Source organism: Anomaloglossus baeobatrachus, chromosome 5 (assembly GCF_048569485.1).
Source record: "Anomaloglossus baeobatrachus isolate aAnoBae1 chromosome 5, aAnoBae1.hap1, whole genome shotgun sequence".
Lineage (NCBI taxonomy): Eukaryota > Metazoa > Chordata > Amphibia > Anura > Aromobatidae > Anomaloglossus > Anomaloglossus baeobatrachus.
In genome coordinates this window covers 541,266,476-541,283,069 of record NC_134357.1, presented here as the reverse complement: position 1 = coordinate 541,283,069, position 16,594 = coordinate 541,266,476, and the positions used below count along the sequence as shown (strand labels likewise).

Sequence of the window (16,594 nt, the reverse complement as noted above, 5' to 3'; positions counted from 1 at the left end):
TAAAATCCGAGCCTCCCGGCACGGCTCTTCTCTAAAAACACACATAACATAAAAAAAACCTTTTAGGTCAGTCCACAACAACAGAGGCACCAGTTCAGCGGCGCTCCCGGTCTTTTAGAGCGCCCGGAGGCACAGCAGCGCTCCCGGTTCTGCAATGGCGCCCGGAGGCTCAACAGCGCTCCCGGTCTTAGTTAGCGCCCGGAGGCTCAACAGCGCTCCCGGTCTGAGATGGTGCCCGGAGGCTCAACAGCGCTCCCGGTCTTAGTTGGCGGGCAACAGGCCCGTAGAACTTTTAACAAAAACTTCTGCCGGTCTAAGAACAACACCGGTCTTCAAGCAGGGGAACTGCAGAGGTCTATTCTGGAGGCCAGGATCGCTTCCACTCCTCCGCCTGTGCCTGTATGTAGGCTCCCAGAGACTGCCCCGGCTGACGGCGTATCCTCCGGAAGGACACGGGTGCAAAAGGTGGCTCTGCGGGCACAGCTTCTTCCGCTCCCGGCGGTGGTGGTGGCGTCGCTGCCCGGGGTAGCTGAAGTGTGGGTGGCGGCACATCTAGGACGATGACCGGTCTATTGGTCACGCTCTGGTTCACAGCTACTACCGGGGTAACCTTCTCCGGGTCAGATGATGCTTCCGGAGCAACTGCCACGGTGCGCTTGGACTGCGAGGGCGCGATCGGTATCGGCTTTGGGTGGCTCCGGCGCCGTTCCTGCTGCTCCTCCCACTCCAGCTCCTGCTGCCACTGGGCCGCTTCCCGGGCGGTCGGCATCCGAGAGACGCCAACGGCAAACAGGCCGCGACTTCCTGCGTCCGGCAAGAATTGGACTTTCTCACCCGGGTAAAGTGTATGGAGACGTTTGGGCAGCCCCCTCCACATCCAGATGGACTCTATTATAGAAGTAGTCATCCCCCGTGTTGACCTCGCGGATGAACCCGTACCCCTCCTGTTGGTTAAATTTCACCACCACTCCGGTGGTGAATTGCAGGGCCAGCTCCTCTCCGCCGGGACCAGCCAACATCTCCCGGACAGTGGTTTCGGCCATCAGACGTTCCCGGACAGGGTCGGGCACCGGGGACGGAGCTCTGGGGTATGGTACGGAGGGCGGAACGATGACCGGCTCCCAGACGAAGCCCAGGTGGTCGATCTCCAACCACTCAGCGAGCACTTCAGCCGGCTCCCCAGATGGGACAGGGGGTATGGCGGCGGTGGCACCAGGCTGCGGTGTCTCCCAAGGGGAATATGTAATCCCCGGAATCCGGTCTGTTACTGGGGGCTGTGTGGCATACGTTGCCCGGACCTCCGTGATCGTGCCTCCGGTCTTTGCATCCCACGTGGTCTTCCAAGACACCTTCTCGGGCCGCGTGGAACCTCCCGGTCCGATCGGCAGGTCCACAAGGGATGCCTCACTTGCAGCAGCAAACTTAAACCGCCCCCGGCCTAAGCTGACCAGAGCCATGGTGGTGGCAAGCTCTTCCGGTTGTCCCGACATCTCCATTTCTGTCTCTGTCTGCTGTACGACCAATAGCGACGGTGTCAAATCTGAGACTGAGGGAAGAGGAGGCGGGCCTTTGTTTCCCGCTCTTAAACAGAATCCTCCCCCAGCCTCATGCATCATCTTGACTCCTCCGCGGCGGTACTTCTTTTTCTTCCGAACACCGCCCACTTCGTATCTCTTCTTCAATGCCCTGGAACTGGCGCCTCCCCTCTTTGGGCGGAGTACTCTGTACCTCTTCCTCGGTACCGGCCAGCCCCAGGCTCTTCTTTCGGCGCCAACTTTTCGCGCCTTTTCTTACACTTCACGGATAACGGCCCTCTTGCCGCCATCCTGTACCCGGTCCAACGCTACGGGCACTGCGTTCTCTTCCCACCAGGGGACTGGAAATCTTCTCCCGTAGTCGGGATCCTGTGCTCCAGGCACGACCTGATCCCCAGCTTCTTGGGTCCCTGGCAGGGAACTCGAATCCTGCCGACTACGCCACATGAAGTGAGGGGCCAGGGGCGCCTCTGGCTGTGTAGTCGTGGCATCAGTAGATTCAAGGCACACCCCTGGCTCCATCACTCCTTCAATGTTGGGGACTGACTTGGTGGGACAATGTGTGTCAGTGTCTTCGTCGGAAGGTGCACAAACAGTCCTCAGGCAAAAGTTGATGCTAACAAAAGATGACATTTATTTTGCACAGATACAATCCGGTCAGCAGAATTCGGCAATTTCTGTGGAGCTGGGGACAACCTGCCCAAACGCGCCCTCTGGTGGGGATATGCCCTGGGTACTCCACTTCTCCGGGCTCCCACTCTTAAGTCAAGCACACACTGGACCCACACCAGCGGAATCAGACCTTGAGGTTGCGTACTCCTCCGTTGCTCCGGCGTCCCCTGATGTTCCGCTCATACACACTGCCACCGATGATCACACACTGCTGTCCCGGATCCGACTCCCTTCCACACACACAGACCTTCCCTAGTCATTCAGCCGACTCCTCCTTCCCCGGTGGCAACAGCCGTCCCACCCGGCCACTAGGGGGTGCCCTAACACTAGAATACAATACAATATTAAAATACAACACTTTTATTAATAACATTTCCGGTCCTTTAGTAGGGGTTGTGAGCACCCACTACAGTCTTAAATCTATTGCACCAGTCTATATGTTCCTTGTACTCAGGGGAAGATCATCTCTGCCTGTGCTTATTGTTGCACTTTTTATATATACTGAAACACGCAAGCCTTGATCAGGGTTGCATCTCCTGGCTCTGTCTGTGATACTTTAGTCTCTTGGAGGTTTTTTCATCTATACTATTTATTATATTGATGTGAATTAATCGGAACAGGCTTGTTTTATCTTTGTCATCCTAAAAAAGACAGCTCATAGCCCTTGAGGTACTGCTATTCCCTCTTTATACCATCTAAGGCTCTGTCCAAGCCCATATATTATAATTACATAACCTAAATTGTACAGTTTAAAGTGCATACTGTGTAGCAGGTTACATTACTTATTTATGTAATATTTGTATGAGGGTTATCTGATATTTTTTTTTTTGTGTGATTCACTTCCACATTTATTACAAATGGTTTTTGGCTTGGGGATACAAGTCTGTTTTTAAATGTTTTTAATTGTTTTCATGTGCCTTTACTCCCAGTGAGGAGATTCATGTATTCTCTGTTTTTGTAATAAAGATTTATACTTTCATACGATTCAATTTTTTGGTGATCCCTTGATAGGTATACTCTTTTTCTTCTTGTTTCGTTTTGCCTTTCGTATACCTGGAGATCCCATAGGGTGGTGCCCTTCCTCCCCATAGTCTGTCTACTACAGAACAGCGCAGCTCCTCTTTTACAGAAAGGAGCTGGCTGCTGATCTGCAGGGCAGCCGCGGGCCCCTAACCTGCCAACCCGGTCGCAATGGCGACCCCTGCGACCGCAGTAGTTACGCCCCTGTTGAGAATATAAGGATGTATAGATCAGACAGGGTCCTCATAGTTAGGCAGTTTCTATTATTCTCAAACGCTTTTTATAAGAACAAGATGGCTGTGTGCATACCTATTTTTATCTTGGGTTGGCAGTGTCACCAACCATCCCCGCAACCCACGGGTGGCGTCACTGACAAACTCTTCCCCTGTAAATACCCCCCTTTCATTTGTTGTGGGCGACGGGCCACTGCACGAGTCCCGGATCCGGCTGCCTTCCCTGATGTGGTCAGTCACCCCCCTGCCCGCGACATAGTCGTGGTGCTGGATGAGGATTATAAAGGAGACACGCACGCAGCAAGTAAACCAAGTTCTCTGTGTGCCACAGTCACTGCCTGGTCTGGCCTGGCCGGGGACGGTATCAGACGCGTTGCGGCCTGCACGTCTTCCGCGGGGGCTGGAGGCTCCACTGCTGATGTCAGGGGCAGCTGCTCGGCTATAGCTTCAGCCGAGGGTGGAGGAGGTGACATGGCTGTCGCGGTGACCGGGGGTATACCATGTTCCACGGCCGGGTAGGCCGGATCAACCGGAACTGGGCGTCTGCTTACCCGCTCCACACGCAGGGCTTCCACTTCACGGGCCTGCAGCGCCGCGCCCACACTCCTCATCTCGATCCTCCAGTCATCCAGCAGGAACAGGAACTGCATCCACATCCTCCTGCAGAGCCGCTCTATCTCCTCTTCGATCCAGGTAGCTGTCCCGGGAATGGAACGCTCAGGTGACCAGTCTCTTGGCACCGACATCCTGCTGCTCTCTCTTCCAGGAACTTTTGTGCAGAGTGCTGGTGTCCCTGCGCCAATCTCTGCCCTCACATCCTGCCGCTCACACAGGGCTTCGCGACGGCTTTGCGTCCTGTGTAGCAGGTTACATTACTTATTTATGTAATATTTGTATGAGGGTTATCTGATATTTTTTTTTTTTTGTGTGATTCACTTCCACATTTATTACAAATGGTTTTTGGCTTGGGGATACAAGTCTGTTTTTAAATGTTTTTAATTGTTTTCATGTGCCTTTACTCCCAGTGAGGAGATTCATGTATTCTCTGTTTTTGTAATAAAGATTTATACTTTCATACGATTCAATTTTTTGGTGATCCCTTGATAGGTATACTCTTTTTCTTCTTGTTTCGTTTTGCCTTTCGTATACCTGGAGATCCCATAGGGTGGTGCCCTTCCTCCCCATAGTCTGTCTACAACAGAACAGCGCAGCTCCTCTTTTACAGAAAGGAGCTGGCTGCTGATCTGCAGGGCAGCCGCGGGCCCCTAACCTGCCAACCCGGTCGCAATGGCGACCCCTGCGACCGCAGTAGTTACGCCCCTGGTGACAATACAAGGATGTATAGATCAGACAAGGTCCTCATAGTTAGGCAGTTTCTATTATTCTCAAACGCTTTTTATAAGAACAAGATGGCTGTGTGCATACCTATTTTTATCTTGGGTTGGCAGTGTCACCAACCATCCCCGCAACCCACGGGTGGCGTCACTGACAAACTCTTCCCCTGTAAATACCCCCCTTTCATTTGTTGTGGGCGACGGGCCGCTGCACGAGTCCCGGATCCGGCTGCCTTCCCTGATGTGGTTAGTCACCCCCCTGCCCGCGACATAGTCGTGGTGCTGGATGAGGATTATAAAGGAGACACGCACGCAGCAAGTAAACCAAGTTCTCTGTGTGCCACAGTCACTGCCTGGTCTGGCCTGGCCGGGGACGGTATCAGACGCGTTGCGGCCTGCACGTCTTCCGCGGGGGCTGGAGGCTCCACTGCCGATGTCAGGGGCAGCTGCTCGGCTATAGCTTCAGCCGAGGGTGGAGGAGGTGACATGGCTGTCGCGGTGACCGGGGGTATACCATGTTCCACGGCCGGGTAGGCCGGATCAACCGGAACTGGGCGTCTGCTTACCCGCTCCACACGCAGGGCTTCCACTTCACGGGCCTGCAGCGCCGCGCCCACACTCCTCAACTCGATTATCCAGTCGTCCAGCAGGAACAGGAACTGCATCCACATCCTCCTGCAGAGCCGCTCTATCTCCTCTTCGATCCAGGTAGCTGTCCCGGGAATGGAACGCTCAGGTGACCAGTCTCTTGGCACCGACATCCTGCTGCTCTCTCTTCCAGGAACTTTTGTGCAGAGTCCTGGTGTCCCTGCGCCAATCTCTGCCCTCACATCCTGCCGCTCACACAGAGCTTCGCGACGGCTTTGCGTCCTTTTGCAGGGATGATGGCGCAGTTGTTCTTTTTAGGCGCCAAAATGGCGGGGAAAAATGGCGACAAAAATGGCGGCAATTTTGGACAGTCACAGCACAGTTTTGAACAGTTCTGTAAAGCGCACATCACCCGGATTAATCGGTCCAGTCCTTATCCTGTTCGTGATGTTAGGTAAGATTCAAGGTGTACCACCCCGGTGATGGTCGGGCTGCTCGGATCCGGCATCGTGGTGGCTCGAGAGGCCCGGACCCGGGTTGGCTTACACCTTGAACCGTGAAAAGGGGGTATTTACAGGGGATAAGTTCGTGACGCCACCTGTGGGTTAATGTATTTGGAGTACCGCCGCTGCTGTAAGGATTACAGGGGCAGATGGAACTAGGCAGCCTGATGTTAGTCCCTCCACAGGTAGGGACGGCCCCGGGCTCAGGGGTGTTGGTGGTTGTTTGGGAGCGCAGGGTGCAGGGGATCAGAGTACTCACTGTGGGTAGTCATGGTGATGTATGAGGATTATAAAGGAGACATGCACGCTGCAAGTAAACCAAGTTCTCTGTGTGCCACAAATAAGGAATAACGTTTGGAACACCATTCTAAGTCTGAACTGGGTGCAAAAACCTAAAAAAACATCACTATGGGGAGATAAGGTATGCACACCAGTGACTATGTAAGGGGAATACATGAAATAGTAGAAACTGCTGTGTGAATACTGACTTGAAAAATCCAATAGCTATATGTAAGAGTGAAAATGTGAAAAATGGAATCTGCATTACTGCCATGAACATATGAATCAAGAGAAATTTAGCTACTGAATTGATCAATGCAATAGAGCCCCAACACTACGCCAAAGTATTTCTCTACGTTGGGGTCCCTAGCTTGTGTGTGTCCTCTCATGCAGTTAAAAAACTTACCGTGTATGGGAAGCTGAGACCCAGGCTATTTATGCGTATGATATGGATTGGCAATAGGTGTGGTTGGGGAGGGTTCACAAACGAAAAACTACTAACAAATAAGGAATAACGTTTGGAACACCATTCTAAGTCTGAACTGGGTGCAAAAACCTAAAAAAACATCACTATGGGGAGATAAGGTATGCAACACCAGTGACTATGTAAGGGGAATACATGAAATAGCAGAAACTGCTGTGTGAATACTGACTTGAAAAATCCAATAGCTATATGTAAGAGTGAAAATGTGAAAAAATGGAATCTGCATTACTGCCATGAACATATGAATCAAGAGAAATTTAGCTACTGAATTGATCAATGCAATAGAGCCCCAACACTACGCCAAAGTATTTCTCTACGTTGGGGTCCCTAGCTTGTGTGTGTCCTCTCATGCAGTTAAAAAACTTACCGTGTATGGGAAGCTGAGACCCAGGCTATTTATGCGTATGATATGGATTGGCATGCATGAGAGGACACACACAAGCTAGGGACCCCAACGTAGAGAAATACTTTGGCGTAGTGTTGGGGCTCTATGGCATTGATCAATTCAGTAGCTAAATTTCTCTTGATTCATATGTTCATGGCAGTAATGCAGATTCCATTTTTTCACATTTTCACTCTTACATATAGCTATTGGATTTTTCAAGTCAGTATTCACACAGCAGTTTCTGCTATTTCATGTATTCCCCTTACATAGTCACTGCTCTGTGTGCCACAGTCACTGCGGGGAGCCCGTCCTGGTATCTGCTCCCACAGGTGTCACTTGATAGTCCAGAACCTACCTCCGTGCACAATTTAATTGTCTGTTTGTGGCCCCGTGGCTTGAAGCTGTTAGGGCCTCGCTCACTTTGGTGAAGTGTAGCTGTGCTCTTGAGGGCTGGCACTTGGGACTTCCGTAGGCTGCTTTTTGGCTGGAAAACCCTGTCCCCCGCATTGTGCTGATGCCCCCAATCTCTGAGCTCTGTGGGAAGGTCCCTGAAGGTCTCCTTCCTCTGCAGGTTAATTGCCAGGACGTTGAATCGACTCCTGACCTAGGGTCCTGTACCCCGTTGTGCTCGGTACCGGTCAGTTTCTTTTGGGCTTGCTGGTGCCGGCAGTCCTCCTAAACTATGTCCGTCACACCCCTTTCCAATGTCACTGCCACTGGTCCCCCACTCCTCTGGTCCCGGACCACCGTCTGTGACCCAACCTCGGTCTAGCTCCCAGAGAGCTCACTTTCCCCAGCTCCTCTCTCTTTGAGGGCTCTCACTACTCTCCTGCTTCCTCCCTCCCACTAGTCTGCCTGACCCCTAGGTGGGTGGCCTTTTTCCAGCTAGACCAACCCACTGGTGTGTCTGACAGGTCATGATGTGAGGTGTTGATTGGGATTTGTGGTGCTGATGGTAGTGACACCGGTTTCTTAGGAACCTGGAACTATGGGGGGTAGGCCCTCCACCCTGGGTAAGGATGCAGTACCATGTGGCACCCTAATGTACTCTAGGGAGCCTCATAAGATCTTTAGAAATTCTTTTTCTAAAGATTTCTTTAGTTATGCTAGTGTATACAAGGACGGTGTTACGGTTGCTGTGGCTCTGGAGACTATGTCCGGATTTCTTGCTACTGCACATGTGCAAGCGCTGGAGACTAAGTCCTATCTTGGAGCCATTGCACATGTGCGGGTGACATCATCGCTGACACGAGGTCACATGTCTCTGACACCTTCTAAGCTGATTGGCCACTGGTCATGTGCTTGTGACGCTTTGCTCGGAGATAGGCCAGCGTGACGTCATTGCTGTCATTCTGGCAGCAGATTGGCTCTGGTGTCCTCCATCTTGGATGAGGCACAGAGTCTATATAAGACCCTGACGCACGCCGGCCAGCGCTCAGTCCTCTTGGTTCATGCATGAGGGTAGACGCCCTGTGCACGTCCCTCTAGGCATCTCTCTGTCTATGTTAGGTGAGCGCTACCGGCAGGGTAGCGTTCTTATATCTTACAGCTTCGGCTGCAGTCCGTATCCTTACCTCTTAGTGGAGCGGACATAGGCAGGTGCCTGAGGCACATGGTCCAGCTGGGCCTTGTGATTCTACTCGTAGGTGGACGTTGCCGCTAGGGTAACGTTCCTTATACGGCGTCTGGCAGTTGTTCGTATCCTCGCACACTAGGGGAGCGAACAGAGGTAGGAGCTTTGTGTGGCTTATGCTGCTGTCCGTCTCTTTTGCACCACTAGAAGAGCGGACCTAGGCAGGTGCGATATCTAGTGGTTCGTGTCCTCGCACACTAGTGGAGCGAACGCAGGTAGGAGCTTTGTGCGGCTTACGCTGCTGTCCGTCTCTTTTGCACCACTAGAAGAGCGGACCTAGGCAGGTACCATATCTAGTGGTTCGTGTCCTCGCACACTAGTGGAGCGAACGCAGGTAGGAGCTTTGTGCGGCTTACGCTGCTGTCCGTCTCCTGGCACCACTAGAGGAACGGACCTAGGTAGGTGCCATTTCACACTCACTGCTTTTGTCTCTGTGATCTTTAACAGAGACTATTCCACACACCCTCCAAGTAAGGGAGGAATTGCTTTATTTTCTAATTATATTCCTCTGTGAGTTTAACAGAGGTATTGCACTCTGCACTTGTGCTATTATTTTTTACAGTGGCACACTTATATACCCCTTATCCTCTGCCATAGTCTGCAGCAGAGTCTTTGCACGGTGGACCCTGACTGTCTGACATTCCTTTAGGTTTTATTATCAGACAGCCCCTCGTAACAGACGGATAGGCAGGGATTAGCAATATGCACCCAGAACTGCTTGTGGTTTTGGGTGCATATTGGACCGGACGACTTTCCTTTAAATGCTGGTTTTGTGCTTCAAGAAAACCGAGCCAGGCATATGGAAGTGCCCGTCCTGTGTCATCTTCAGTCCTTTGTAAGACTTCTCGTTTTAGTCTGGAGGGCCTAGTTTCCAAGTGGGGTCAGTGACATATATCGCCTCGAAAATCTACCTCAAAAGTTTAATGTTAATGAAAGGGGGCATTACTAGTGTGAGACATTGAAGAAGCGGAGCTCTTGGAGAAGAGAACAGCTTTTTGAGTATTATCTACCATCCTTTAACCATCTTTATCAATACAATGATCAGGGGCGTTGCTAGTGCCACAGAGCATAGCTCATCAGCTTCTCTTCTGGCCTAGCTTTTCCTCAACCATTTATTTACAGCCTTCTGCTCTGGTCTTTCACCCTGTGCAAAGTGGCCACTGCACACAAAGATGTCCCGGGACGTCTTAGAAGGAGGTGACAATTGTCGGGAACTGGGAATGCAAACTGCTGCCTGTCAGCTTCTTCGGAAAAGTAAATGGCAGCACACAGAGAAGTACAATCAGTGATTTGGTGACTGTTCGGAGCTCTGAGCTCTCTGGTCAACAAGGCATCAGATTTCTCATCCGCACACAGCACCGAGTGAGCACAGAGCTCTGAGGGGAGTCGCTAATCACTACTTGTGATCCCCAGGACTACCGCCTGCCATTACAGCTGTGATGAGTCCAGGCTGGGACAGGCCCCTGGTCCTAACCTCATCCAGATCACTGTATAATCTGTCATATATTTACCCTGTTTCCCCGAAAATTAGACACTGTCTTATATTTTTTTTTTGCTCCGAAAAAAGCACTAGGTCTTATTTTCAGGGGGTGTCTTATTCTTGAGACATGGTTTGGGGTAAGTTTACCCCCCACAAAAAGCAGACCCCCCTTTCCCAGGATCATCATACTTACCAGCCCAGGCGTTTGTGTGTGGCTCCCAGATCTCCCAGCATGTCGCCCTCCCCTGCATGTGACCGACACACCAACATATACACACACACACTCACACATCAGATAGCATACACACGTACACACACACACTCACACATCAGATTTCATATTATTCCTCCCAGGGATCTCTGCGCTGCACGTCTCCCCTGCATCTGACCCAACACACATACATCAGATCACACTAACCCATCAGACAGCCTACACTCACACATCCGATCGCATACACTCACACACACTCATGATATTGCACATACCTGTACAATTGCGCGCACACACTCACAATGTGTCGCCCTGGACAAGCCAGGGGCCACAGAGAACAACATCACAACACACCCCACATTCCCTGCAGGCACATCAAGGTCAGACACAAAACCCTTGTTGCCCTCCTCCAGGGGCTGATGTCCACACCAGGGGGTGGAGCCAGGCGGTTGGTCTCCACCCACCGAGGAGTTCACAGTCCTGGAGGCGGGAAAACCAGAGAGGAGTTTGAGAGGTGAAAGTGTGAGGAGTGAAGTGGTAGGAGAGCAAACAAAACTGACTGAGAGCGTCCGGGTGTGTGCCCCGGGCGAGACAGCAAGGTTGTCAGACGGCGGTGACCGTCTGCAGGAGTGGCCGATTGGAGTCTACCGTAAGGACCGCGGACGGGTGGTGGCCCGGCGGTACCGGACCGGTACACAAAGAGAAGCCAGCACCAGTGGCAGGGGTCTTTCGGACCCCGACAAGGCTTGGAGTCGCCGTGAATTTGCCAAATCCGTCAGTGAAGGGGACCTCCTGGGTTTCCAAACAACTAAGTCCCGATTGAAGGCAACAGTCCGATCGAGTGGGAGGGACACCACCACCGCCAAGGCACCAGTTCCTCAGGGCCAGCGCCTGCGGGCAAAAAGGGGCTCCTCCGGCCCATATCCAAGTCGGTGAGTGGGTTACCAGTGGGAACCCATCGATACCAACAACCGTACTTAGGTGCAGGGAAGAGACAGTCACCGCTAACTTGCAGGGAACAACAACACCGCAGCCGTCCGAGGGACCCGTCCAACCAGCCGCTTGTTTTACCGTGAACTGTGTCATCATCATTGGGCTGAGTGAGTACCTCCGTGCCGTGCGGCACAGCGCTGCCCCTGCGACCCTGCACCTCATCAGGCCCCGCAACCCACCTGCCATCCATCCCTACCCCATCACCGGGGCCCCGGGACAACAAACCCCCTACCCACAGAGGGGAGAATAACAACCCAAGCTGCTCCCTGTCACCGTCCCCGGGATCCCCATCCGGAGCAGCGGTGGTGTCACCAAAAATCACCACAACCGTGGGTGGCGTCACGGACAATATCCCCAACACCAAACCACCCCTTTTCACTCACGGGCGAGGAGCGCCGCTCGAGTCCCCGGGATCCGGCCCATCGCTCGAGCCACCGAGCAGCAGCAGCCGCAGAGCAGCGGCAGCCAGACCCGAGCAGTGGGAGAGCGCGGCGTCCCCTCCTCCGCCCGCGACAACTTGGCGTCATGAACAGGATCTTACCGCTCTGCCGTTGGGTAGAGGTGCGCCTGGTTACCGCCGGAGGTGTCCGGCCGGAAAATTTCAGAAGCCGCCATCTTTGGCGCGAAAAGTTCCCGCTCGAGCGTCTCCTCGAGTAGTGGAGGCGCGAAGGCCAAAACCCCGCCCCGATAGAGGAGGGGCCGGAAAGAAACTAAGGGGGATGAAATGGCGGCTGGTCGCATGTGAGCGCAGCTATAAAAGCAGGGACGCCAGGACCCTGCATCCATCTTGTTCCTGGGAGAGGCCGCCAGCAAGATGTTTATGCCGTCTCGAAGCACCGTGGCCCCCGCGCCTGGAACAGCAGCGTGGGTGGAAATCCGGACCGCTCAGCTCTACCAGAGGCTACAGGTCAAGATGCAGCTCCTCCTGGAGGAGTGGGAGACCGACATGGCGGAGGTCATAGAGACCGTGCGGAGACGCGAGGAGGAAGCTGCGGAAAGGGGGGTGAGTGACCCACGCCCCGATGCCCTCAAAGGGCCGGTCATCGCGGCTGCGGGACCCGGTCTAAACCCTCTCACCCTGCTGCCTCCCTCGCCACCCGTCCCGGAAACCGTGACCCCGCCACTAGGCCCGCTGCCACCGCAACCGGTAGCGACACCCCGCATGCCCTCCCCGGCGGGCCGACCTGTAGCCGGAGCCCGTAGCCGACCAGAGGTGCTCCCATGGAAAGCCCCGAAGCCAGAACCGGAGGCATCCCCTGAGAGATCCCCCGAGCCGGAGCCGACTGACCGCTCCATGAAAAAGGCCCAGCAGCGGAAAGCCCCTGTGCCCATCCCCTACACCTCGGCTGAGGTTGCGCCGGGTTGCCGCTGCAAGGCGTCGCCCAAGGCCAAGTCACCGCGGGACCTTCCGCCCAGGTTACCAGCAGTGGGCAGTGTTCGACAGGTCTCGCGGGGCCCGACCCGTGCGCCGGAGCTCGCAGCAGCCCCGTACTGGGACAGGGAGCCGGTACCGTTGGGCCCACAGATTGAAGAAAGAGAGAGGAAGAAGGCGGAGTTGGTGGCCCGTGCGATCCGGGAGAAGGAGAGTCTCCGCCAGGCAACCTCCCGCGTCCGAGGCCCGCTGTATGAGGGGCAGGTGAGGCGGTTTGATGTCCGCCGGGGCTATGGGTTTATTTATGAACCGGGCCTGGAGGCCGAAGTTTTTATAGCCCGGCGGGATGTTAATGCTCACCTGCCAGAGGAGCACCCGGGCCGTAACCTGATGCCGGAAGATCTGGTACAGTACACCCGGAACTGTGGGGAGAGGGGGTGGTTCGTCTGGATGCAAAGTTGAGGGGCAGCCAGGAGGCCCGTGTGAGCACCGCACCCCCTCCCTCAGGTGATGCTGAGGACTCTGAGTAATGGCAGCGGAGCACCGTTGTCCCAGTCCCCGTTGGGACCACCTGTTTAAAAGTTTTGAAAGTTGAAAAATGATAAGTAAATAGAACCGAAAAGTCACCTGATTGTCTACTGTTGTTTGAAACCGGCCGTTGCCGGCACCGTTGTCCCCGTGGGGACCGTTTACAAAGCTGCATAAGGAACTCCTTATGGACAAGCCTGAGAACTTGCAGGGCAACCACAAACATTAGTGGCTTGTAAATAAATGTGTTGTTGCAGCTTCCACCGTTACCGCCTCCAGAGAGGCAGACTGGAGGAAGGGCCCGCAGTGGAGCAGGCTGGGGCCCAGCCACCACAGGAACCGGTGGCTAACCTCTGGGGGTTCCAGGGGCTCCCCATGGACGTGGGTCCCCTGGAAAGGACAGAACCCGCTTGGGCAACTTGTGCAGGACGGGGGTCAAGGGGTGCTGCCTGTTGCTTAGGGGCAGCATAAGGGCCAGGTTGCTTGGGTGGGTGAGAGCGGAAGCCGTAACCGTTTGAAACCGTTTAAGTAAGAGTACCTCCCAATGTGGGAAGATGTTATTTTAATTGTATGTCTGTCACCGTTTACATTTTTATATTTTTCTACAGTTGGTGAAAATAAATCCGGTGTTGGACGGGCAGCCCGAGGACTGTCTGCATTAAACTAAGGGGGAATGTGTCGCCCTGGACAAGCCAGGGGCCACAGAGAACAACATCACAACACACCCCACATTCCCTGCAGGCACATCAAGGTCAGACACAAAACCCTTGTTGCCCTCCTCCAGGGGCTGATGTCCACACCAGGGGGTGGAGCCAGGCGGTTGGTCTCCACCCACCGAGGAGTTCACAGTCCTGGAGGCGGGAAAACCAGAGAGGAGTTTGAGAGGTGAAAGTGTGAGGAGTGAAGTGGTAGGAGAGCAAACAAAACTGACTGAGAGCATCCGGGTGTGTGCCCCGGGCGAGACAGCAAGGTTGTCAGACGGCGGTGACCGTCTGCAGGAGTGGCCGATTGGAGTCTACTGTAAGGACCGCGGACGGGTGGTGGCCCGGCGGTACCGGACCGGTACACAAAGAGAAGCCAGCACCAGTGACAGGGGCCTTTCGGACCCCGGCAAGGCTTGGAGTCGCCGTGAATTTTCCAAATCCGTCAGTGAAGGGGACCTCCTGGGTTTCCAAACAACTAAGTCCCGATTGAAGGCAACAGTCCGATCGAGTGGGAGGGACACCGCCACCGCCAAGGCACCAGTTCCTCAGGGCCAGCGCCTGCGGGCAAAAAGGGGCTCCTCCGGCCCATATCCAAGTCGGGCAGCGGGTTACCGGTGGGAACCCATCGATACCAACAACCGTACTTAGGTGCAGGGAAGAGACAGTCACCGCTAACTTGCAGGGAACAACAACACCGCAGCCGTCCGAGGGACCCGTCCAACCAGCCGCTTGTTTTACCGTGAACTGTGTCATCATCATTGGGCTGAGTGAGTACCTCCATGCCGTGCGGCACAGCGCTGCCCCTGCGACCCTGCACCTCATCAGGCCCCGCAACCCGCCTGCCATCCATCCCTACCCCGGGGCCCCGGGACAACAAACCCCCTACCCACGGAGGGGAGAATAACAACCCAAGCTGCTCCCTGTCACCGTCCCCGGGATCCCCATCCGGAGCAGCGGTGGTGTCACCAAAAATCACCACAACCGTGGGTGGCGTCACGGACAATATCCCCAACACCAAACCACCCCTTTTCACTCACGGGCGAGGAGCGCCGCTCGAGTCCCCGGGATCCGGCCCATCGCTCGAGCCACCGAGCAGCAGCAGCCGCAGAGCAGCGGCAGCCAGACCCGAGCAGTGGGAGAGCGCGGCGTCCCCTCCTCCGCCCGCGACAACTTGGCGTCATGAACAGGATCTTACCGCTCTGCCGTTGGGTAGAGGTGCGCCTGGACAATATCCCCATTGAAACAAAAAGAGAAAGAAAATGCGCATATAGTGGGATCACCAAAAATAGTAGTAAATATCATTTATTATATGAAAAAAGACATACCAAACACAGATATAAGATAAAAACAATTAAAAAGCAACAGCTTGTACACACATTTGATGCCTAATGGTATATGGCACCAAACAACACCCCACCCCCTCAGCAGGCCAAAGAACCCAAAAATGCAAGAATACAAGACTCCAATAAATATATACAATAATGCAGGATCCGAATTGATTCAATAATGCAGCAGAACCCAAATAGGTTCCGTAACAAAGGGAATTTTACCCAGTAATTAATATAATGCAAGTGCCAAACAATATGAATATAACAGCAGATAGAAGTGCATGCAAGAAATAACACAGAAAAAACTGCACTAGTATGCACAACTGGTAACCTGCCTTAGAGAGATGAGTGGAGCCACATGCGTAACAAGACACATGTCTACATGCAGATATCACAGGGTAAAAGGCCAGAGGGATGCATGAGATGGGTAGGGTGATAGCCCCACGCGTATCGCTACACAAAGTTGTAGCTTCCTCAGGGGAAAGTGAGGTATACCGTGGCTGGTGTGTCTTAAATACAGTCATTTAATTGGGGAAATTGCTTACCAGCATGGACGGGGTGGAGGGAGAGAGGTCGCCGTGCAACCAAAGAACGCCGATATGCAACGCCATGTTTTACCACATGACCCGATCACGTGGCCTGATGACGAGGGTGTCCCAGTCACAGCGCATGCGTCAAGGTCATAACGCTGCGCATCAATTACACATTGGGTGCAACACAGAGAAACCAGCTACAGCGCACGCGTTAAGCTAATGACAGGCTGGAAAGAGAAGGGTTGCCATGCAACCAAAGGACGCCGATGTGCGCAGCCATAATTTGTCCCATGACCCAAACATATGATCTAATGACGGGGATGTCCCAGCCAGAGCGCATGCGTCAAAGTAATGACGCTGGCCTGATGACAAGGGTGTCCCAGTCACAGCGCATGCGTCAAAGTCATGACGCTGCGCATCGATTAACCATTGAGTGCAAAAAAAACCCAGCTACAGCACACGCGCTAGACTGATGACAAGTTGGAAGGAGAGAGGTTGCTATGCAACCAACGGACGCCAATGTACGCAGCCATACTTTGACACATGACCTAATCACGTAACCTAATGACGGGGATGTCCCAGCCATAACGCATGCGTCAAAATAATTATGCTGCTTTATAGAATTGGGTGTGACGGAAGTAACCTAGCCATTGCGCATGCCCCAAACTGATGACGCTACGCCTGGATTAGATATACCTATAAGATAACAGCGCATGTGCAGCGCCATCCATATTAAAAGGGACCCACAACCAGACATTGTAGGTACATCAGCAACATAG

General features: G+C 53.7%; 1 protein-coding gene across 1 annotated transcript in view; it reads left to right on the top strand.

The window, feature by feature from the left end:
• Positions 1 to 16,594, top strand: part of LOC142312943 (uncharacterized) — a 275,262-nt gene that overhangs the window by 194,667 nt on the left and 64,001 nt on the right. The window lies entirely within an intron of this gene.